This window comes from Equus caballus, chromosome 17 (assembly GCF_041296265.1).
Source record: "Equus caballus isolate H_3958 breed thoroughbred chromosome 17, TB-T2T, whole genome shotgun sequence".
Taxonomy (NCBI): Eukaryota; Metazoa; Chordata; class Mammalia; order Perissodactyla; family Equidae; genus Equus; species Equus caballus.
The window spans coordinates 67,091,607-67,115,885 of record NC_091700.1 but is presented as its reverse complement, the minus strand read 5'-3'; the positions used below and the strand labels follow the sequence as shown (position 1 = coordinate 67,115,885).

Genomic DNA, 24,279 nt, shown 5'->3' with positions numbered 1-24,279 from the left:
GACTCTGTGAGGCCTCAGTGCAGTTACTATTGCCACATAACAAACCACTCTGGATTCCATGGTTCAGGAATTTAGCAAGGGCACACACAGCAGGAACTGTTTGTCTCTGCTCCCTGATGTCTGAGGCCTCAACTGGGAGGACACAACAGCGGGGCTGAGGGACTCAGGATTCAGCAGATGAAGGCTGGAATCATCTGGAGGCGTCTTCATTCATGTGCCTGGAGGTTGATGCTTGTTGGCTGGGACGGCAGCCGGAGCTGACGATTGTACCATCTGCGCATGGCCTCACTATGTGTCTCTGACCTCCTCATGGCATGGAAGTCAGATTTGTTACATGATGGCTCAGGACTCCAAAAGTCAGTGACAAGGCAACAACTGCATTGCCTTTTACGACTTAGTCTTAGAAGACACATAGTGTCACTTCTGCCATACTCATCACAAACTTGCCCAGACATAAGGCAATAGGATGTAGACTCCATCTCTCAATAGGGGTCAAGGTCACAGTTTAAAAGGGGATGTGGTAAGGAAGATTGTTGGCAGCCATCTTTGGGAAGTGCAATCTGCCACGGGCCCCCACCTGATGTTCAGCTGCATGCTTGTCCGAGCCAACCCACCTTGGGAATATCTAAACCTATCCCAAGTAGAGAGAATAGAGTAAGATCGTGTAAACATTGCCCAGCTCCAAGAACAACCAATGATTTGTCAATTCAAACAATAAATGTCAAGGATGGCTAATAGGGCAGAAATTAAAAATAGGAACGTCAGTTTTACCATAAGACAGAAATAGAAAAAGCATGGACAGCAGATAAGAAAAACTCAATAACTACAGCCTGCAGGGCATTTAATTCAGGGCCTACATCTTCCAATAGCTCAATAACCCCACGGGCATCCTGTATTCTCACACTGAAAAATAGCAGAGTTTTCTAATAATGGCCCTACCCATCTAGCTGAGGTTAGATTCTGTCTAGTATATTCCAGGAAGGAAGGTTGCAAAGTGTGTGTTATATTTTATGAAGATTTGTATTTGAAAGAGGTGCTTTAGGGAGGTAAACACATTTATCTCACGTGGAACAACTCATTTCTGGATTATTACCTCTCACATAGAAAAGATGCAGTCCTGGATGCTTTTGTTTGGATGAGAAAAAACAAGACAACACTACAGGTTGCATTTTCTAGAGTGAATGCCCAAATTCCACCCATAGTTACCAAGCTGGCACACACCGCACATTCATTTAGCTATGTGCCAATGCATGCACACATTTGCAGACAAGCACCTGTTCTGGATATTTAATTTTGATCCTTATCTCCTAAAAGTATTTTAAAAAATAATAATAAAAGATTTCCTACGGCCTTGAGTTTCAAAACCAGCAAAAACCGATGGAGTAATTGGAAACAGTTCCAAAGTCCAAACACTATTCACCATACGGAAGAGCAACAGTCACCCCCACTAGATTTTCCCCCAACAAATTTGCCTGCCTTGTAATAATCTGCTTAGATGAATGTAAAATGTCGGTTTATGTTTCTTGAACACACATCAGCTGACAGCTGAGAAGAGCCAAATGCAGGTAAAAAGTCTGGACAGCTCGTGTGGAGTACTGGCACTAGAGTTTATCAGTTGAAGACAATATCATATTATGGGATCATTAACTTAAAAAAAGACATTTGATAGCATTTTTAAGTTAGGTGCTGATCTTTTTAAGCCTCTGAATACTATAAAGAATATCTAAAAAGAAGTCTCTTTTCCCACAACTCCTGTCCATCCACAACTTCAATTTCTAATTCTCACAGTGACTTGTAAAAAATATTTCTCATTGAGCAGTGGAAAATTTGAGCTATTTTATAACATCACTGAACAGAATAAGCTCTTGAATAAGTTGCAACATAGAATTCTTTAGAGCAGGCATAACTGATGGGACGTGAAAACCAGGTAAATAAACAGGGAATTAAAGAGCACAGTGAGATGTGGCAAAACAAACAAACAAGACAGTAGTGATAGTGGTTTCTTCGACTGCTGAAGAAAAGTTCCATGAACTTTAAAAATCTCTTTCTCTCCCCCTCCATCTCCATCCAAGTCTCTGAGCTTTACTTTTCTTTGTTTATTGAATATGTCTAATGTAAAAGTATAATTGTCTCTTTGTGTTAGTTGCTGGAGCCTGCGGGTTGTGAGTGGCTATGGGCTGCTGTGTTACTGCTGGCAAGAGGATGAGTAATGGCTAAATAAAAGATCTAGAGAGGGCTGTAGGCTTTATGTACAAGGCCCAGAATCTCCAGAAACCAGAGACAAATCCAGACATGGTGGAAAAGGTGCAAACAGGAAAAAAATAAGAAAAGAGAGAGAACTCGTTATTAAATCAGTTTGTAAGGAAAAATTATAGTGTCTTAACAACTGAAGAAGCATATCTCAAGATAAAAACTAAAGTTTAGGATTTCTTTCAACCATCAGTTATTACCAACAAACAATTTACATCTTTTGGCAGTGCTGGAATCAGGACACTAGCTTCTACATATGTTTTTGTTGTTAAATTCACAGTTACGCTTTAGTTTCATGAACAGAGTGGCACATTATATCTTATTAAAATGTAAAGATCATATCTTCTGAAAAGATTAAAAAAATTTCAAGTATTATCACTAAAGAATAGAAATAGAAGATGACAAAGCAAATTATAAGTTTTGAGTAAGAGAGTAGAAACAAGAGGCTGGCCCCATGGCCGAGTGGTTAAGTCTGTGCGCTCCGCTGCAGGCGGCCCAGTGTTTCGTTGGTTCGAATCCTGGGCACGGACATGGCACTGTTCATCAAACCACGCTGAGGCAGCGTCCCACATGCTACAACTAGAAGGACCCACAACGAAGAATATACAACTATGTACTGGGGGGCTTTGGGGAGAAAAAGGAAAAGATAGAATCTTTAAAAAAAAAAAAAAGAGAATGGTCTCTGGAAAAAAAAAAAGAGAGTAGAAACAAGTCAAAATATATCCAAAATCACAATAAATGTAAGTGAATTGAACTATCCAGTTAAATGCAAAGATTGTCTGATTGTTTGCTTACTTCTTTTGAAAATGGGTTCTTATGGTCTGTCTAAGAATTAAACTGACGTGAGACAAATTAACAAAAGAAAAACAAACAAAAGTTTAATAACATGTATACATGGGAAAACCTCGTAACTCATCCAAATGGCCAAAGCACTCACCTTAAATACCTTCCTCACCTAAAGAAAAAGGAAGATGTTAGATGTGGGGAGAGTCAGGGACTTCAAAGGGAAGGAAGGCAATTCATAGGTAGGTGAAAAAGAGAAAATGCTTGGAAAACAAGTGTTTGGACACACAGAAACAGAACACAGGGTGAGACCAAGGAACACGCTTTTCTAGTTTTCTCCCTGTCTACCATCTAGTTTATGTTATACTAAGGTGATAGCTCTCTTCCTAAGACAGATTTTTTTAAACTGAATTCTTTTAGGCAGTTAAGGGGGAGGTAACAAGAGAAACTTTCTGAGGCTCTTGTTTCTTAAAAATACTCAGCCTAGGGGCCGGCCCAGTGGTTAAGTTCTTACATTCTGCTTCAGCAGCCTGGGCTTCACCAGTTCAGATCCCGGGTGTGGACATAGTACTGCTTGGCACGCCATGCTGTGGTAGGCATCCCACATATAAAGTAGAGGAAGATGGGCACGGATGTTAGCTCAGGGCCAGTCTTCCTCAGCAAAAACAGGAGAATTGGCATCAGATATTAGCTCAGGGTTAATCTTCCTCAAAAAAAAAAAAAAGGAAAAAACTCAGCCTTGGCCAGCTCCATGGCCAATGGTTAAGTTCACACACTCCACTTCAGCAGCCCGAGGTTTCGCCAGTTTGGATCCTGGGCGCAGACATGACACTGCTCATCAACTCATGCTGAGGCAGCATCCCACACAGCAGACCCAGAAGGGCCTACAACTAGAATATACAACTATGTACTGAGGAGCTTTGGGGAGAAGAAGGAGGAGGGGGAGGAAAAAAAGATTGGCAACAGATGTTAGCTCAGGTGCCAATATTTAAAAAAAAAACTTAGCCTAAAATAATCTTCATATTAAAGAGACACATTTTGGGGTAGGAAATTTTGTTCCCCTTCAGTAGATTCTAATATGTTCACTCAATGATAAAATTTCCTGACACCGCATTTCTCAGAATGTATCGCTGTCATTAAGCATCACATGACTGTATTGTTTTCAAAGCAAAAACTCAAGGAGAAATACACAGCCTTAAAATACTTTCAACACATTGGAAGAAAGGCAAAAGATAAGGACTTTAAGAAGTTTTGTACCAACTCGATAGACTACTACTGGCTTCGTCCATGCTCTAGACTCCCTTCCCCGATCTAGACTTCCAGTTAAGAGTGCTCCATCACCCCGCGAGACTCAGACACAGCAATTGATGATGCATGGTGTCATGCAGCACTGAAACACAGCCTGGCTCTGATGTCACACTCCAAAGCTTTCTTGACATGCACTTAACTCTGGGAAAGAAGAAAAAAGAGGGAAAACTAGAAACAATTTTTGAAAAAAACAATGCGAATAGGTATAGAACTGGGAAAATGATTTTTCTTTGATCTTTAACTGCACCGTCATCAATCTCCACCACAGTCAACCATGCATAACCATCCAGTTTATAGTTTTGGAGCTAGTAAAAATGTAACGAACTGTAAGTCACGTCAGCCATAACTAAACTCCTAACATTGCCTCTATTGTCTCATCAACTTAAATTCTGGATTCACTAAGCAGTGTGTCTTTGGAAAAATCACTTAAATTATGCCATTTTCCTCATTTAATTTCCTCAAAATTAAAATTATGATACAATTCTCAAATGTATTCTGGTGAGAGTGAGATGATCAAAGTAATACAGCACTGGTTCCTGTGGCTACTGTTAGTAATTATCTTTTTTTTCACATAAAAGTTTAGTTTATTAATACTCTCATGAAAAATCTGCACAAGTCACCACAGATAAAGTCACTGCAGAATCTTTACTCCTTCTGTTGTCCAGTCTCCAGCTCACTTTTTGCCAGCGCTGACATTGGCCTTTGCAGGCCCCCTGACTCTCTTCCTTCTGTTCTTGCGTTCCTTCCGTTGTTTTCTTGAGGTGTTTTTCTTCTCATACAGGCCACGTCTTGCAAGTCTATGTTTTGGTTCATTTTTCTTTGTGTGATCCAAGGAATCATAAATCATGCCAGAGCCAGTTGTCTTCCCACCACCAAAATGGGTTCTGAATCCAAATACAAAGATGACATCTGGTGTGGTCTTGTACATTTTGGCTAGTTTTTCCCGAATTTCTGTCTTAGGCACTGTTGCCTTCCCAGGGTGAAGGACATCTATGACCATTGTTTCTGCTGAAGTAGTCGGTTGGTCATGAACTTCCGGGTCCAGATAGTTACTGTGTCGTTCATGATGGCGATGGATCCTCAGGCAGCCAGGAAGGAAAAGAGGACCACTCTTCACTGGCCAATCATATCAACGCACACGGGAGTGTTAGTAATCATTATTTCACAGTTAGTGTCTACCTTAGAGAGACACCTTATCAAGGAAATATCTAGAAAACACTTGACATTAACGTGGATTGAAGGTTTTAGAATATCAGAAGGGGACATAGGGTGAAACGTTGGTCAGCCTTGAAATCAGAGGGAAAAAATGAGAGTCATCAAGGCTCTCAACATCGACAGCGTTCCTAAGAGCACTGTCCAGGATTTCTCTTGTCAATAGTAATAGCTCCATAACTCTATCATGGACTGGATGAATCAGGCTAACAAACCATAGGCCTCCCCATTTGGGTGGCATTTTTGGTAGAGAATCAAAGGCTCCACCCTCCCTTCAACATTTCCCACATGCAGGAAAATCTAAAAATAAGAATCAGGCTTTGCCAGTCAGTCATTGTGTCCAAGAAGACCCTGCTAAGATATAAATGCTATTTGTGAAATATGTTAGAGTTAAATAGTTGTGTTGCTGCCAATCTGAAAGAATGGGAAATATCACAATTAAGTTTTCTACTTCTAATTCTGGTCGTGTGACCTCAGACAAGTTATTTATGCCTTTCGAGGTTATACCCTTATGTACAAAATAGGGATAAAAAATATCTACGTCACCAGGTGAGATGAGTTTTACTGAGCACTTGCACAGTGTAGAACACGCTAAGTATTGGATGAGTGGTGGTCATTATTCGTGGAAGGAAAAAGTAGGTCTGGAGCGTAGGCCTGGCTTAGGAGGATGGGAGCCACTACGGGAGAGACAGTATCCACTAAAAACATCTCAGTGTTCAGAGTATCTACTGAGAAGTAGTGAGAAAGGAGTGGGATACAGAGGACTTATTTCTCCTCGTTCCTGGTGGAGTTTGACACCAAGTCCAGGAGGGAGAGAACTCCATCCAGAGTGAAGGCAGTTCAGACCTGGAAAGATCTGGCCATAGAGGGTTACTGGCTAAGCCCCTGATCAGGGAGCTGTGGCCTGTCTTCAGTCTTGGCTGCCAATGAAAAACAAATTGCTTCCCATTACATACCTCATATTTCCCAGGCAGGACCTACCTATTGAACACGACACATAAATTCCAGATGAAAGAAGGGCATCTGTTTCCCAGGAATGTAACTTTCCCAAGCACTGCACACACAGATTTATAGTAACGTTGGGCAGCCATGCAAAAGGTTGCATTGTGTTCAGTAGTACTGCTTCTAATTTCAGGAGGATTTCAGTTGAGGACCTTTGAAGTGGGAGCTTGAATCATGCATCTGTAAATTCCTCATTTTCCACAGTTATTAAAACACCCGTCAGTGCCAGGGTATCCCATTGTTCATTCACTCCTTTGGCACGCCAGCATGGGGGTGGATGCCAACCACACAGCAGCCACAGAGTCACCGACAAATACTAGGTGAGGCAGGCAGGCGTCATGGAGACTAGAGACTACATGCCAAAGGGACACATGCTTGGGACCAGCCACACCGTCACCACTCAGAAGTCCTTTAACTCCTTGTATGTGTTGTGAAATCCTTCAGAGCTATGTGAGAAAACATGGAAATGAACTGAGACCATCAAGGGATGAATTTCTGCATCCATTAAGCTTTCAATTTTAAATAATAATAAAAGCACTCATCATGCTAAGATGGGCAAACATTTTCTTATTGTTCCTCATCCCCTATTTTTGGCCTGGCCACACTCCTGAGTTGAGGAGAGAGTACCCAGTAGGGTCTGCTACAGTCATAGTCGGAAGGCATATTTATAGTTTAGGACATCAACGCCAGCCACAGATGTGTGAGTTAGAACCAGAACCACATGTTTGCCTTAATTAGTTCTTTTCTTTGGAGTATAACCCACTGTATATAGCATGCTTTGTTCCTCCGTACCCCAGATTGCCACTAATTATCATTGTGATGCTTTAATAGTAATTTTCACACCCAGAGAGTTCAAACTCTTCACTTACATTATCTCCTTTTTATTCAAAATATCCTTATGAAATAGCTGAAGGAAAGCTACTGTTATCTCATTCCATCACACACGTAAACTGAGGCAAAAACCTAGGTACTTAAACAAGGCATAGCCAGAAACTAAGAAAACTAATTTTTAGGTGTAGCTTGTGGAATCAGTGTCACTACACCCATAGAGATACCTACCAATTCACCTACAGCCATCTGTTTTCAGTAATGTTACCAGGACTAACTGCTCTGCGTGAGCTCCACATGTGACCATATGGAAGGATCAGCAGACATGTTACCTGCCACCAAAATGGCCCTATTTACAGGCAATGGAGCAGCCTTTAAAAAGCCAATCAAAACACATTGAATTATCTAATACAGGGTTACTCAACATAAGCTCTGTTGACATTTTAGATAATTCCTTGGTGTGAGGGGCTGTCCAGTGCATTTTAGGATGTCTAGAAAAACCCCTGGCTTCTACCCATGAGATGCCAGTAGCATTTTTCCCAGTCGGGACAACCAAAAATGTCTCCAGACATTGTCGAATGTTCCCTGAAGGGGGAGGAAAGGTGAACAAAACCACTTGCCGTTGAGAACTTACTAGGCCTGGCACCGTAATAGCCAAATGCTAGAGGCTAATACATGACATCGTTCTTGCCTTCATGAGACTGGAGGTAAAGATGGAATTTACATTCGCAGAAAATCATTGGGGGTTGGGAATTAAGAGTCAAACTATGCAAAGGGAATTCTGAAGAGGAGAATCGCAATGAATCAGAGCAGACTTCGTGTAGAGAGTGGGCTTTGAATTAGAGGTTGAAAAACGTGTCAACGTTGAAACATTAAGTGATGAAAGACTTTAGGGTATTGCCAAAGGGAAAATAGTATAAACAAGGAGCCCAAGAAAAATCGATTGCCTAACTGGCAGGTGCTAGGAGTGGTCTTCTTGTGATGGATCAGTGTCTACGGAAAGGAAGTGCCAATAACTGGTCAAACCTCTGTCTTGTTCATTAGTTGTACTTGCTTAGAAGATATAGAGGTCAGGCTTTCAAATTAGCTGATGAAATGAAGCTAGAATTAATAGCGAGTACAGTGGATGGCAAGATCAATCTTCAAAAAGATCTTGAGCACCTGGAGCAATGGGTTGAATTTAATAAAATATTATTTAGCTACAATGGATATAAGATCTGCGCCTGCATCAAAAAAGTGAACTGTAGAAACAAAGTATGGAGGTAACAAAGTTTAGCAAAAGCAAATGTGGAAAAAAGAATTACGCATTTTGTAAGCAGCATGTTCAACAGAAATCAACTATAAAATATTTTATTCTCTCCCTGATATCCTAAAAAATGTAATGAAATCTTAGGTTCCATTAATAGAAGTATAAGGTCTAGAATGAGAGAGGTGACAGTCCCCTTTAGAATATGCATTTTTTAGAAACCCACAAGGGGTTTACTGTGTTCATTCTTTTAAAGCTTACAGACAAACTGGAACATATTCAAAGAATAGCAAGGCCAATGGGCAAGAAGTTTGAAACCAGACTACGCAAGGAATTTGAATTTTTAATCAGGAGACAAGGAAGACCTGCAAACACGGTAGGTATTTTTGCATATTTGAAGGCCATTAGTGGTAGGGATAGAATTAAGAACAGTAAGCAGAAGTTATAAGGAGTCAACTTTTGAATCAGACATAAAAAATAACTTTCCTATGCTCAAAGTTGCCCAAAGATGTTCCTCTCAAGAGGAAGGTTACAATCTGAGAACATCCCTCAACATAAGCAAGACGACCACTCAACAAGAAAATTAATACTTCTACAAACCTCCATGTCTTCTATCTATAATTAGAGGTAAGAACAAAGATCTTTATGAGATAATATACGGCAAGAGGTTGGCACCTAGAAAGTACCTCAGTAAATTGCACCCATTACTTTTCATTCATGTTCTATAACCAACTCGCCCCCCCTCTGTCAGAGAGCTGCAGGTAGACCAACTAATGCACAGAGTTTCCAAGTATCTTTAACTATTATTGGAAGGAGAATCAGGATCTAAAACATGTGGTTACAGGAATTATAAGCCTAGAACTCCAATTTCTTAATTACAGAGGTTAAGAAAGAGGTGACGGTATTTACTGCTCTCGTGATATTGTAGCCGCGCAATATAACCAACTTCTTGCATTTCCCAGCTTGCTTTTTTGATTAAAGCCTTTCGTAACCACTTGTCTTCATATCCATTTTGTGTGAGCTGACCTTCTCTAGACTAGAGTAACTAAGAACACGACACTCCTGGGTCCCTCCCTCCAGTGATACATGGAAACACGAAGTGCTCACGGCAGTCGTGTGCTGCAGGCCCACACAGGGAGAATGCTGGGGCCCTCCCACAATCCTCGTTTTGTGTGGCTTTACAGCAGGTGTCAGCTATATTAACATCACAGCAAATGTCCTGAATATTTCCTCCTGTCAGGATCTGATGTGGGTCTACTCATGAATTGACTGAAATACTACTCAGAATCTCAGAATAACCATGGCAAGAGGAATGCAATTTTTCTTGGGTGCATGGTCTACAAGAAATTACTCTCCTAGTTCACAGCAAAATTCCTCCTTTGGCTAAAAGATTGCCAGACTGGCATGGGGAATTGGCCTCTAATGCTGGCTTTCTTCTTGACATGAGTGACAGCAAGTGTCTGTTGTTTGACTTGAAATTGGTAAAGGCCAACATCCCAACCTTGCTTACCACCAGTCTCTTTAGTGCATTTTTCCATTCTAGTTCAGGACTGTGACTAGGGATAGACAAGTGAGGCACCTAGGGCACAAAATTCCTGCCCTCATCCTGCACTTGTGGGACACTGAGACAGGGCCTCCAGTATCCACGCATCTCATGGCTTCACTCTAGCCCCAGTCCTGTCAAGTGGAACTGGTGTACTCTTTGCATTGTTTCCAGATCTTTGCTTCTCATTATGCTGACTCTCCAGCTTGGATGTCCTGCTTCCCTCCAACTCAAAGAAGGAGTTAAGTGTTACCTCCTTTTGAAAGCCTTCCATGGCCCTCTGGCTGGAGGTTACCTCTCCCTCCACTGAATGCCCACTGAAATCTACCTGAAGCTCCCTTAAGACATATAAAAGCTGTTTACCTTGTTTTATAATTACTTACAAATTTACCTGTGACAGAGGCTGTTAGTTTCCTACCCCAATATCTACCTTCCTCTTTGCTTTAGTAACAGAACCTTGATAAGTAGCTGGAGACATCTACCCAGCTCAAAGACTATATTTCCCAGCCTCTCTCGAAGCTAAATGACTAAACCTTGACTGTTCAGATATGATGTAAGATAGAAGGCCCCGAAATCTCAGTGAAAGAGAAAGGTGTACCCCTCTTCTCCCTTTCCTATATATTTGTATATGGAAAATGGATGTGAGGGCTGGAATTCCAGCTGCCATCTTGAAGCACAAGACCAAGGCCCTCACTCTAGGCAGGTGGAGAAGAAAGCTAGAAGATCTTGCAACATTAGTGACACTGCAGAGCCTTCACACCAGCTCTAGACTGTCTCCCTCAAAACTCTTTTACAAGAGACAGAAATAAACTTGTGCATCATATAAGCCACTGACACAAGCTCCCAAACTTAATTCAAACTAATACAGGTTTTGATACTAAAAGGCAGCTGCTGTATTAGCTAAAATGTTTAAATGATTAGTTTAAAGGAGATGGTTGAGGGGCATCAGCAAGGACAAAACTATTGCAGACTGGGGAGTTGACAATCCTGGTAAAACAGTGGCCAGCAGAATGCTGGAAGGTACAAACAAAGGGTTGTGACATTAATAATGGTAGGAAATTTTTACAGTGTTAGTGTGTGTTGGCTAATTCTTGACACAGTCAACAACATCCTACACAATAGAGATGGCACAGAATGCCTGTGCGTAATAAACCAGAGTCTTTAGGCTCAAAAATTACATCAACACAGGATCTCTGATTCTGATTACTCACAAATCAAACAGGATAGCAGCAAGTAGATTGGAAGGCCTCTCAAGTTTTTAGGGAATCGTATTGCTGATGAAACCCCAAGCCTAGCCAGCAGCATCATGACAGTCCAATCCCTAAAACTATCCCTGAGTCCTCAAACTTATCCAGAAAAGAAGTGGGGCACGAATGCAGCTAGCAAGAAGGGTCTACACTCTAATGCACACCTTGGAAAGACCATACAGGGAAGAGCATCCCAGAGGACAAAGCCACAGGACATTGAGGACAGTAACCATGGAAGTCACTCCACTACTTGGGCTCAAGTCTTCACTATTCTGGTCGTACATAATTTAAAATTGCTATGGTCTCCCCTTTGGTCCTCCCCTTTTCTGCAGGGAAGTTTCGTGGTAGTCACCATGTTCCTACTCTTCTGTTGAACGTTGGGTATAATGGGCAGTTACCTTTGGCCAGACTATGACAATCCACACTGGGATCTGAAGGAGCTGATGGCACACAGGCAGAGATCCTCAACCTTGAGCTGGAGGCTGTAACTGTGCTGCACTTTGGGGTGTCCCCACTGGGGAAGGATCCTAAGTATGAGAGGAAAGGTGTGCGAACACATTTGGGGACTCAGTGGAGCCAAATGGCAGAGACTGATAACTTCCTACTCACCCCTGATTTTGGTAACAGAACCCTGAATTTTACTTAGCTGGGCATGTTGCCTACTGAACAGCAGTGAGAAATCACTTGATGCTTTTGATTAGAATTATGCTTCAGGAAGATAGCTCTAAAACAGTAGAGAGTATTCACTAGAAGGAGAAACGGACTAAAAGAAAGGATTCTGGCTAGAAGTCTATTGCAATATGCAAAGGAGAATTAATGAGAACTGAGTAAAGGTGGATGCCAGGGAAATAAAAGAGAACGTGAGGACAGAGAAATACAAAGGTAGATGCTGCTCAATTTGGTGATGTGACACAGGCAGCAGAGAAAAAGAAAATGTAAAATATGACTCCATGATCCCATTTAAATGTCTAGTGAGCAGTCATGCCAGGAACGGAAACAGGAGGAAGAGCAGGGCTGTAACAACCAAGATAAGCTCTGGCCTGAATATATAAGCGTGCGTTGCTGGCAAGACACCCAGGTTGGTATCTGACACAGACTTAAAGTCATTGAGGACAGAGGGAGGTAGACTACAAACTGGAAAATTGTCAGCCAAGGATAATAATTAAAACAGAGAAGTAGAAAAGGTCATCAAGAGAAATTGGTAGAAAGAGTAGAAAGCCAAGAACTACTTGGCACCATTGGGAAGCGGCTTCTCAGAAGTCAAGTCCAGACAGTGGATTCTCAAAGTGTGGGTGTGGCCCCTGGAACTACAGCCTCAGCATTATATGGTGCTGTGTGTTATATATGTGTCTCTCCAAAATTTGTATGTTGGACCCCTAACTCCCAGCATCTCAGAATGTAACTGTATTTGGACATAGGGCCCTCAAAGAGAGGATTAAGTTAAATTGGGACCGTTGGAGTGGGCCCTAATACAATCTGACTGGTGTCCTTAGAAGAAGAGGAAATTTGAACACAGAATGTGACACCAGGGATGCATGCACACAGAGGAAAAACCATGTGAAGAGGCAGCAAAAGGGCAGCCATCTGCAAGCCAAGGAGAGAGGTCTCAGAGAAACCAACCCTGCTTTCACCTTGATTTTGGCCTTCCAGCCTCCAGGACTGTGAGAAAATAAATTTCTGTTGTTGAAGCCACCCAGTCTGTGATATGTTGCTATGGCAGCCCTAGGGCACTAATACACATGGGAACGCATAAGACACATAAATCCTAGGGCCCACCCTAGACCTATGGAATCCGAAACTCTGGGGATGAGGCCCAGCAACCTGTATTTCAACAAAACCTCCAGGTGATTCGGATGCCCTGCTAAGTTTGAGAACCCCTGGTCTAGAATATAGTTGCTCAAGAACAGGGGAGGCTAAAGTAAATGAAATTTTCTCCTTTACCCTGAGTTGTCATATTCTTTATAAAGAATTCTTTAAATAAGCAGGAACAGGCAGTAGCAGTGTCTTAAATAAACAGCTACGGTTTTCATTAAAACTAATTCAGGTACTAACACGAGTGTCAACTAAAACATTCATTATGTGCATGGCTATTGGTTCCTACACTAGAAACCAATGGTTCCCAAATTTTAGAATGCCAACAAATCACTTAGGGAGCTTGTTAAAAATACAATTTCCAAAACTTGGATTCTTCTGGTCAGTGTGGAGTCCAGGACTTAAATCTTTAACAAACATCGGAGCATCTTGATGCAAGCGTCAATAAACCACAAATAGTTTTTCTCTTATTTAGTCAAGGAGTAGAAAGACTAAAACTGCTCTCTAGACGAGTGGAGGTGGCTGCCAAGACCAAGCAAAGAAATTTGAATGGCTTAGAAAAAAAATCCTTAAAATGCTATTTTAATTAATTCTTGGTCTTCTCAGACAGCCTTTTTCTCAGTCCACTCCAGGTAATCGTAATTGCAGAGATTCTGTAACACCAATCTTTTACCCTGGGAATACTGACTTCAGAGGCTGAGATTTCAGGTAACACGTTCTGACTAATGTTCCTCAGACTCTCCCACCACCCTTGGATGTCACAATTTTCGGTTCTAGTTGCATCTGAAGAAGCCACATCAAGGCAGGTCACTACTAGTAACATCAAACAAATTTGATTATTTTGGATCTCAATCCTAGACCACTTCCTGTTCTCCAAATAAGGAGGGTTAGTCATCTTTCTTAGCCCTCTACTGGAACAAAATACAAAATTTCACTTTTTGGTCCAACTACCACTAAGTCAAATGACACTAGGGGAAAATGCTCCGTTTTACCACAAACCACGTTTTAAACATGTGCTCAAATATGGAAGAAAGGGACACAATAATTTTGGCTAAATAAAAGGCACTTATATTAAAGATATTTTAAAATATTCATCTACTCCCCACATGGTTATAAATAAGTAAATAAGTAAGTAAAAAATAAAAAAATAAGTAAGTGGATTAGAGCCTTTTATTGGTAATACTTCTGTCTTATTTTTTCTCCTAAACAGTGAACTCCAATTAGCTGGCCTTTCTTCAGGTTTTTAGATCCTACAATAAAAACACTTCAGTTCAAACACTTAATCACTTTAAGGGTTTTTTTCTTTGCCACCTCCCCATAAAGTTTTCAGTCAAATTTCAAATGGTACAGTGGAGAAGCCCCTTAGAAAAATAATTAATTCACTGATCTCCAAGGAATCCAACCCACTTGCCTTCCTTCCTGAGAAAAAGCAGCTTCCGATGTTTCACACTGTCCGCCATATTGTTACTGTTGTTTGTGGCACACTTGTATCCAATATGGAAACCTGACATGAAATATTAAATATTAACAAAAACTAAGTTGAAATTTTTAAGAGGTTTGGGTTAATTTGGGCAGATAGCTAAAGAAGATGAAATTATCTCAGAAACAAACAAGAAGATTAAAATTACACAGGAGAGAAAAAGAGAAGCTGAGGGGGGCTATGATTCACCCCATTATGGCTTCGTTAAAAAGCTCTTCACTAAAAAATATAGCCGGTCCTTTTTGCCACAAAGTTTTCATGTTTCCCCGTGCTCTTTAGGTATGTTTCATGTTCAACAGTGCTCTGTGAAACTGTACTGTGAGTCGTATCCCGTGCTGGATGGGGTACTTGTGAAACCAAGTCTCTCAGCTGATGATGGCTGAGCCTCGTGTAACCAACTTGACTAAGCCAAACAAGGCTAATTCCTTTCCCAACCTCTCAGCAGCCCCCTACAATCTTGTCTATTAGTCCTCCCAGCCCATGCGGAAGGACATGGCACCTCTCTCTATAGTTCTGGTGCCGTTGGGATAGACAATTCTTTCACTTCAGCTGGATGTCAATGGACTTCTTACTGACTCCTTGAGGGGAGTTTGTAGGTCAAGATCTCACTAAAGGGGAAGGAGGTTGGTGGGTGCTTCAGTACCTGTTCACTGGGGCTGCTACACCTACAGCCACTTCCAGTTTAGTTGCTACAAGGAATATTTATTTATTCCTCCTGTTAGAATGACTTTGACGTTTCTCCTTAAGAAATAGTAAGCCTGGCCTGATCATACTATGCTACGTTTACATTTTTCTTAGCCTAGTTTTTTCATGAAAGGGTCTCACATCCCTCTCCCCCCAAAGACACCATCTCTGCCTGAGCCGTCCCAATGAGTGACACTATTGTCACATAGTGTCTTCCTACCGTCAAAGTTCTCCCTTGATTGCAGGAGTGGGAAGATATTTATTAAAAACCAAGAATTCCAGAGGGAGTCGCTTTCCTTACCACTGTAAAGCCATCAATCTATTCTATAATAGGAGCCATGCAGTTGCACGTTGAGGAAGTGGCCTAGACCCGGTGAATGACCCTGCTCCCTAGGCAGGAAGGAAGCAGAGCCCAGTAAAACTGAAAATAAAGATGCTAAAGCAAAGGGGCAGAAAGAATGAGATTGAAAGGATGTGATTATAAAAGATCTATAAATGAGTAATGAATTAGCTAAAAGGCAAGTCTAATTGTGTTTTGTTTAAGCTACTCTTTAATTCCTTACATCAGTCAGTAAGTACATGTTAAGCCCCAACAAACAGATTCCGTGCTAGACAGTAAATAAGATAGACAACAAATAAGACGGTCTCAGCCCGTATGCGGATTACAGTCTTGAGAGAAAGAAATAAAAAAATAATTATCCAAGTACCTATATAATGTTATCAAAGGGAAATACAAGCTACAATGAGAGTGTGTAACGGGAGTAACGGGCTGGGGAGTGAGCAAAGAAAGTCTCCCTGAGGAAGTGACATTTAGGCAAACCGGAAGCTTGAAGAGGCAAAACCAAGTGGGCAGGATAAGAGTCTGTGGGAAGGGTCTAAGAAGAAGCCGCTTGGTATGTTCTAAGAATTACACCAAGGCCAATGTGGCTGTGGAGGAATGAGCAAGAGAGAGGGAACTGGGGGCAAGAAGAGTAGGAGAGGTAGACAATCAGGGACTTACAGGACTCAGGAAAACTTGGGCCGTTGTCCTAGAGACAATGGGAAGCCATTCCAGGTTTCAGCTGAAGACTAACATCAGATTTAACCACTGGAGCTGCTGTGTGGGGAGAGGGGTTCGGAGGGCACAGGGGAATGAAGAAAAACCCATTAGATGTAATTCAGGTGAGATGTGAAGGTGGCTCGGACAAGGAAAATAACTCTGGACAAATTCAGGAAATACTAGATAATAAGAACTCCTAGACCGATTCATTCCCAAAACAAGATTAATCTTTCAACTTCCTAGTTAAGTGGGGCAAAAAGAATCTTATTTTTTTTAAATACTTTTCCTATTGCTTCCAACTTATTTAGAGTTTTTGTTAAATATATCCACCAAGCTAAAGTTTAAGGGGATATACGAGGAAACTGGGAAGGGTATTTTTTTCTTCTTTAAACTAGCCATCTCCCAACTAAACAAGTAAGTGTTGAATTAATATTTAATGGCCTGGTGACAATGGGACCGTGAATAATTCTATACAAAAATGAAGATCTGTTCATTCAATTCATAAAACATATAATGAGTATCTACCATACTCCAGGTCCCCTGCTAGGAGCTGGGTATAGAGTTGGCATGACAGTCAAATCCTTGCTCTTGTTTGGAGACTATAAGCAGTAATAAGTTTCATGTGAGGTAATACAAATGGAGGAGCAGGGTATAATGGAAGTTCAAAGTATAGAGCCCCACCTAGTCACTGGGGGCCCGGGGGTCAGAGGGGTATGGTTCTCAGAACAGTCCTCAGATGAAAGGATGCCTAAGGCAAGACTAGAACTATTACTAGGATTTTGCCAAAGGAAGGTAGAGGAAAGGAAGGAAAAATTTAGTCAGAGAGAAGGGCATCTCAAACACCTAGAGGCAGGAGGATCTTGGGTCAAGAATGTTCATGTGTGATAATATCAGCAGAATGTCTCCATGGAATCACCTGTCACAGGACCTTGTAAAGGTCACACATTCAAGCTTCAGCACTTGCGCCTCAATGATACTTTCCCTTTTCAAAGCATGCACCCATGATTTTACGCCACATTCTATTTTTTCCCCATTTCTTTATTAAACAGATGCAGTTAGGATGGATCACTTATTAATAATAATATGTAGTAGTCTCATCATAGAATAATACAAATAATCACATTTCTATCAAATGTTGTAAATGTCTTAACTTGAAATGGTGTTTATAATTTTATTGAAGTAATTTCTAAATAATACTCCTGAAGACGAGGTTCCAGCTCCATGGCATGTAGTCTAAACTTGACAAAGGTTATGCCTCACACCCTCTGTAGAACATTATAATCATATATTCCAATAATAAGGTTCTGTAGAGATGAAGTGGTTGTTTTGTATAATAAGATCATATATCTTCCAGCTGGAATAAAATGAGATTTTGAAAACAAAGTTATTATATTGTTAAATGGGACATAGAAAAGACATTTCTCCTCCTCAGAACGTTTGTTATAAATTTAAACAGAAAATATTTTTATGGGAACAGCAATAATAACTTATGAACAACTCTATTTCACCAAGTTTTTTTTTAATGAATCAATATTTTTAGTTACAAGGAGCATTCTTCTGACTTCATATGTTAATGTTTCATAAAATATCTTTGAGTGGAATGAAGTATTGCATCACTCATGACTTTCATTTTGCCTAGTGAAGGCCAAATCACGCTAATTTTGTGCAAACCACGTTTCTGTTTTATTATAGAAGGTCACTATTTCTCACTTGCTAAAAATATACGCAAGAGAAAAAAAAACCCTCCCAAAGGCTACACTGGTGCACATTTAGCCCTGCTACAACCATTCTACAGTCCTTGAACTGAGCAAATCGCCAACCAAATTGGCAAATGTTAACATTGCTGTCTGCTTTTCATAGAGAGAGCTGTTTTGTTTCTCTTGGAGGCATTTTCAGGAAGTGAGGTAATGCTCAATTTTCCCCTAGGAAAGGAAGCCTGGGGCATGCTCACAACTGGCTTGATGGGGCCATTGTTTGAAGGTAGGGGAGGCAGTGGGCGGTATGATGAAACCAAGATAAGATTGAACTCAAAGGCAATGTGTATGAACGTTCAAAGTTATTGACGTCAATTAGACTTTTACAGTAAAAATTACTATAGCATGTGGCTCCAGATTAATAAATCATTATTGATCATAGAAGTCTTCCTTCCCATTCTTTCCGTCTGGCCCTTCGTATAAAAGTTACCATCTCCTGGGTAACTTGGAATTGCCCTCCACTCCAGAAAAAAAAAAAAAAAGAGAGCGAAGAGAACATGTTTTCAAATGCTTCTCTATACTGATTGTAAAACATGAACCAAATGTCCTTCAATATCCACAGCTTGAAGGCAACCAAAAAATATACGAAGTGAATTGAGAGGATGTCTGTGTTAATGCCCATATTTCATACCCTATGTTTATGTCACAGCAATTATGCTTAAGACTGAAGTTCTCATTCCTTCTCTAAAGTTGGAGGTCAAAGTGTGAAGGGAATGAATTACATTCCTTGAAGATTCTAGCCATTTCCATTGGTCAATTAAGAAACTGAGAAGTTACTAAAAACCTGGGCCTCCAGAACTTCCTGAGCTTTCCCCTAGTACCTGACAGAGTACTAATTCACCAGCAGGAATAGTTTAAGCCCTGGGAGAAGCTGAGCTTAAGGAAATCACTCCAGCATGCCGGAAATGCTTTGGAAAATATTTTATTACTCTTGTCACTTATATAGTAGCCAATTATTTTGTAATTACTAATTAGTTTGTCCTCCCTCAGCTTTATCTTACAACTATGCCTTGACTGAGGTTATGAGATGCTTTTTATCCACTTTACGTAGGGAAGCTGCAATCTAGAAGATTTCACTGAAATGGTCAATGTTATCCTTGCGACACTGGGGAAGGAGACATCCCAGGCCCCCATCTGCGGTCATCCTTTCCATCTGGAATCTCTCTGAATTAATATGAATAATACCTGATATTTACATAACACTTTTACAGTTTACCAAATGCTTTCACAGGCTTTATCTTATTTAATCTTAACAATGGCTCCCTGAAAGAGATACCGCGGGCATGATTCATTCCCATTTTCAGAGGAGGAAAATGAGACTTTAGAACGAATCCATTTAAGAACCCAAATCTAGTTCCATCTAAGTCAAGAGACTTGAAGCAATGACTTATACAGCCTGAGGTCTAAACGATGTCATGCTCCTAAAGAAAAATCCAAATGAATCCACTTTTGCTGTCTCCACAGCCTGAATTACGGCCCACGTCATAGGCATCTCTTACTTAGGCTCTTGCAGTTCTGACTTGATGTTGCTCTCTGCCTCTGTTCTTCCCCTTCTAGCATGCACTACCAGCATGATCTTTTTATATCATTTAGCAGATCACGTAACTCCCCTGCCTGGAACCCTTCAATGGCTTCCTTCTCCTTGCAAGTAGAATTAATCGAAGCTCTTCACCGTGGTTTACAAAGCCCTCCATGATCTGTCTCCTGAGCACCTCTCCAGCTGCAGGTGGTGCCAGCCACACAGGCCCTCTCTGTGAGCACACCAAGCTCATTCTGCCTGAGAGCCCTTGCACATGCTCTTCTGTTTACCTAGAACATTGGTCTCCTGGGCCAGTTCACATGCAGCTTCCTGGGCCTTCCTTGGTCAAAATAGCCTCTCCATTCACTCTCTATTACCATATCACCTGGTTTTATTTCTTGATAACATAACTATTTGAAATCATCTTATTTATTTTCTCTTTTCTCTCTTCACACACTCACTCTGTGAGAAATGTTACCTTGAATATCCTGATGTCTAAGATCCCTTATGCCTAACATATAATTGACACCCAAGAAAATCTTTTGAATGAATTAATGAATAGCATATGATAAGAATTTTGTATATCTATACTATGGGTCTACCTATTTAACTGTGCAAGTACAAATAATGTATTTTATTAACTCCCTGCTGATGGACAACTGTGGTGTTTGTAATTTTTTGCTATTATAAATCACACAGACACAAACAACTTTGTTCCTATACCCTTGTGTGTTTGTGCAAATATTTCTGTAGGGTCGATAGGGGTGCAGGTTTTGAATTTTGATAGCTACTATCAAATAAGTAATATAGTTATTTTTATCTTCTTTTGGTATAACAGTGTCAATAATGTGGTTTGTTTGAGGTTTTTTGTTGCGTAGATTTCCCTCACTGCCTTCCTTTTTCTAACATCTCCTGTTAATGCCTACAACAAATGAAGCAGAGCTCTCTTTATCTATAAAAATGAAAGCTATATCAACTTTCTGTTTTGTCGTGTGACCAAAATTCCACAGTGACAATTGGTAATTTTTCAATACAATTCCAGGTCATGCTCAGGGATAGCACATACTTATTAAATACTAAGCAAAACTTAACTTGTGACCTTTTTTTTTAATGAGAAATCTGTCAGAGAATTTAGATATTTTCAATTGTTTACTGTGGCTCTAAATCTTGGGATTCATTATGCTGCCCGGTCATTGTTTAACAGTATTTAAGTCACTTAGAAAGACTCGTAGTCTGTAAATTTGATTTTTCTTGCTTTCATAATTATCTCCCAAACTGACAGAAAAAGAAACTGTACTACTTGAAGAATTAACAAAATTGACTCCATTATCTTGCCCAATTAACTCTTCTTGTTTCTGCAGCTGAGGAAAATGCCTCCAGGGCTTTGCCAATCAGATTTAAATCTCTCAGGTAAACCCGAATTCTCATTTAAAGTATTCCAAAGAAAAGTAAGCCTCAATATGCCCTCATGATTGTCCTGCTGGGAGAGCTGGCACTCTCAGATTTCAATTTCTTGGTGTCTGTTCCTGAAAAGTGTTTTTAAATCTCAGAGTAATATAATCTTTTGTGATTAGATTGATCTCACTTTTGAAGAAAGTTCTCTACAACTTTGCTGAAGCTGCTCGTTAACGCCAAAACATCAGTTACAACATCTTGACTCTTCTTCCCCTAATGCAGTCCACCTTTTGATCATGTGTTCGGCATAGAAATGGATGAACAACTCCTTATTGAGTTGGCATTTGTGATATAAAGATCATTGCTCACATTGCAATTTGCTCTTAACCAAACTTCCAATCAACTGACTGCTCCTCCATAAAGTAGACAGAAAAAAATAAAGACCAAGGTTTCAGTGCTGAATATTTGGGTCCTATCTGAAATAGATTTTTTTTATATTAAATACTTTTTAAATTCCCTCAAAAAACAGTTTTAGTCACAACTAACTTAGTTATAAAACGCAAGTTCATATTACTAATAAGTAAGTAACCTAGTTATTCTTTTAATCTTTCTCTGATGTGCCAGAGCCAAAAATATGGTTGGTGGTTTATTTGTTGTTTTTTCTAGATTTATGCATTCTGCGCTAGAAGTTGCCACTAAACTAAAATGGTTCTAACTTGTTTTGGCCTTACATGGTCATATGCCTTGAATCTTATTCTCTACTGTTGAGTGGAAAAAAAATAGAAAGAAATCACAAGTCACTCCAAAACTACCCCATAGGCAGGAAAGTTCACACTGAGGATTACAAGAGACCAGAATTTTTCGGTGTTTAAAGACTTCCCCATAGGATATTGGGAATTTGTCACAACTGGGAAAGATGCACGCTGAATTTCCTGCTGCGATCCAAGACTAGCTGGTCATTTCAGAGCAATACAAACATTCAAAGGACAAGGTCCTTGAAATGTAAAAATACCATCCTCCATTTATGAGGAAAACCCAGAAACTGACTTTTTCTCTGGCACTAAAGTTCTGACTAAGCTTAGAAAATGATGTTTACTCATGGTCTAGAAAAGTCCTAGTTAATTTTTTAATAATATCCCTGAGACCTGAAAATTTTTCTCTTTCATTTTGAAACCTTCTGAGAATTGTTTCAGTCATCATGAAGGTAGACCAGATGCCTCTAAGATTCTTTCTTGCTCTAATCTTCCATGATATGAATTTGTGTTCATCCACTAGCAATTTGTTAAGCATTTACGGTGTACAAACAACACATCGGATGTCTTGAGGTATTTAAAAAGAGAAAGTCTTTGAGATGCTGACTCTACCTGTTTTCGGGACAATTTTACTCATACACACACAATGTGAGTACGTGCCTCTTAAATTTCCCCAGCCTTATCTGCTGTCCACATTTCAGCTAAAAGTTGTCAAACAGCTTTCCATTGTCCTTTGCCCGAAAGTCCTGATATCATTGAGTTCAAATCTTTACTAACTGCCAGTATTATATCAGAGAATCTTGACTTTTTCCCTATTCTTGAAACACTTCAGGTTGACTCTTTAGGTGGGAAAATGACAGAACTTATCATTCGAGCCTCACAATAGCACAGTGATCCTGGGGACAGTAATCCAATTATTTATTTATTTATTTATTTATTTGACGCCTTCAGGAGCTTTTTTCTAAGCTTATAGTGCTCACAGGGCTAATAGTCTAAGGAGATAGACAGGCAGCTCCAACAAAGTGGGAGCAATAGGAGCTGTAGGAGCCAGAGGAGGCATCTCTATTTCAGAGGACAGTGTCATGAGCAGTGGAGGCTTTTGGTGGAACTGGACCTGAGCTGAGGTGGGAACAAGGAGCATGCATTGACTGACTATATGAAGAAGGGGGAAGAGAAAGAGCGAAGGTGCGTTCCAAACAAAGGAAACAACAGCTATTCAACAAATATTTGTATTAGACACTAGAAACCCAGTGATACCAATATAATGCATTAACTGTATTTGTGTCCAGGGCTACAAAGGCAAAGAACAGATTACAGCACAGCAACAGCTATTTCTGAACCCCGCTCTGCTGCCAGGTGATGTTCTAAGCTCTTTACTTATTACGACTATTCAATTCTTAGAATAACTGATGAGAAAACAGACTCAGAGAGGTCAAGTTGGTTGCCTGTGATCTCATAGTTGTTAAAGGATAAAACCAAATTCAAACTCAGGCCATCTGACTCTTAACCATGAAAAAAGGTGGTAGCCTCTCCTCTCACACCAGACAGAAAGCAGTAGAGTGTGTGTGAGGTGACAGGGAGAGTTTTTATCAAACGGTTACTGAATAATTAGTATGGCTTAAACAGATAAGGAGATGGGACAAGTGTGTGCCTAGTGAAGTACAGCTTTGAAGAGGTAAACCCCTTCTCCGTCCACTGCCCCCCAGCACCAAGGTTAACATGGAAACGCCAACCCTGAACTCTTATGCAATGAGGCTGCAGAGTTTCTTTGGATTTTATTTTAAGAACAAAGGGAATCCGATGAAAAGTTTTAAGAAGAATAAAATTAAATCTGTGCTGTTAAAAGGTCACTGTAGCTGCAGAATAGAGAATGCACTGGATGGGGATAAGAGTGGGTACAAGGAAACTAGTGGGAAAGCCATTTTAATAATCTCAGTAAGATGTGAGGGTGCCTTCCGTCAGGGTGGTGGCATGGGAAGGGAGTAGACAGGTATGAAAACAATATGAGGTTAAAAAATTAGGAGGTGACACTAAAAAAGGAAACACAAGAGGAGAAGCAGGTTTGCAAAGGAGAGCATGTCATGATCATATGGTTCCATACGACTCCAGTGAAGGGTGTGGTGAGGTTTATGGGAGATGAGGCTAGAGAGAAGAAGGCAGGCCCCACTCCTTGAAAAGCCCTTGTTTGTTAAGCTAAGGAATATAAAGTTCCTTCTGAAAGCTAAGCGATGCCACTGAAGATTTTCTTTTTCCGCATAACTTGCTCTTTTATATAACTTTTTAAATTTTGAAATAATTTTAGATTTACACAAAAGTTACAAAGATGGTACAAATCGTTCCTGTATACCCCTCACCAGGTTTCCCCTAACGTTAACGTCTTACATAATCATGGTACATTTGCCAAAACTAAGCCAACACTGGTACA

The 24,279-nt window shown here is 40.4% G+C and overlaps 1 pseudogene; it reads right to left on the bottom strand.

Annotated features, from left to right (window-relative positions):
- Window positions 1-4,907: 4,907 nt before the first annotated feature.
- Window positions 4,908-5,421, bottom strand: LOC100052117 (small ribosomal subunit protein eS24 pseudogene; annotated as a pseudogene).
- Window positions 5,422-24,279: the final 18,858 nt, after the last annotated feature.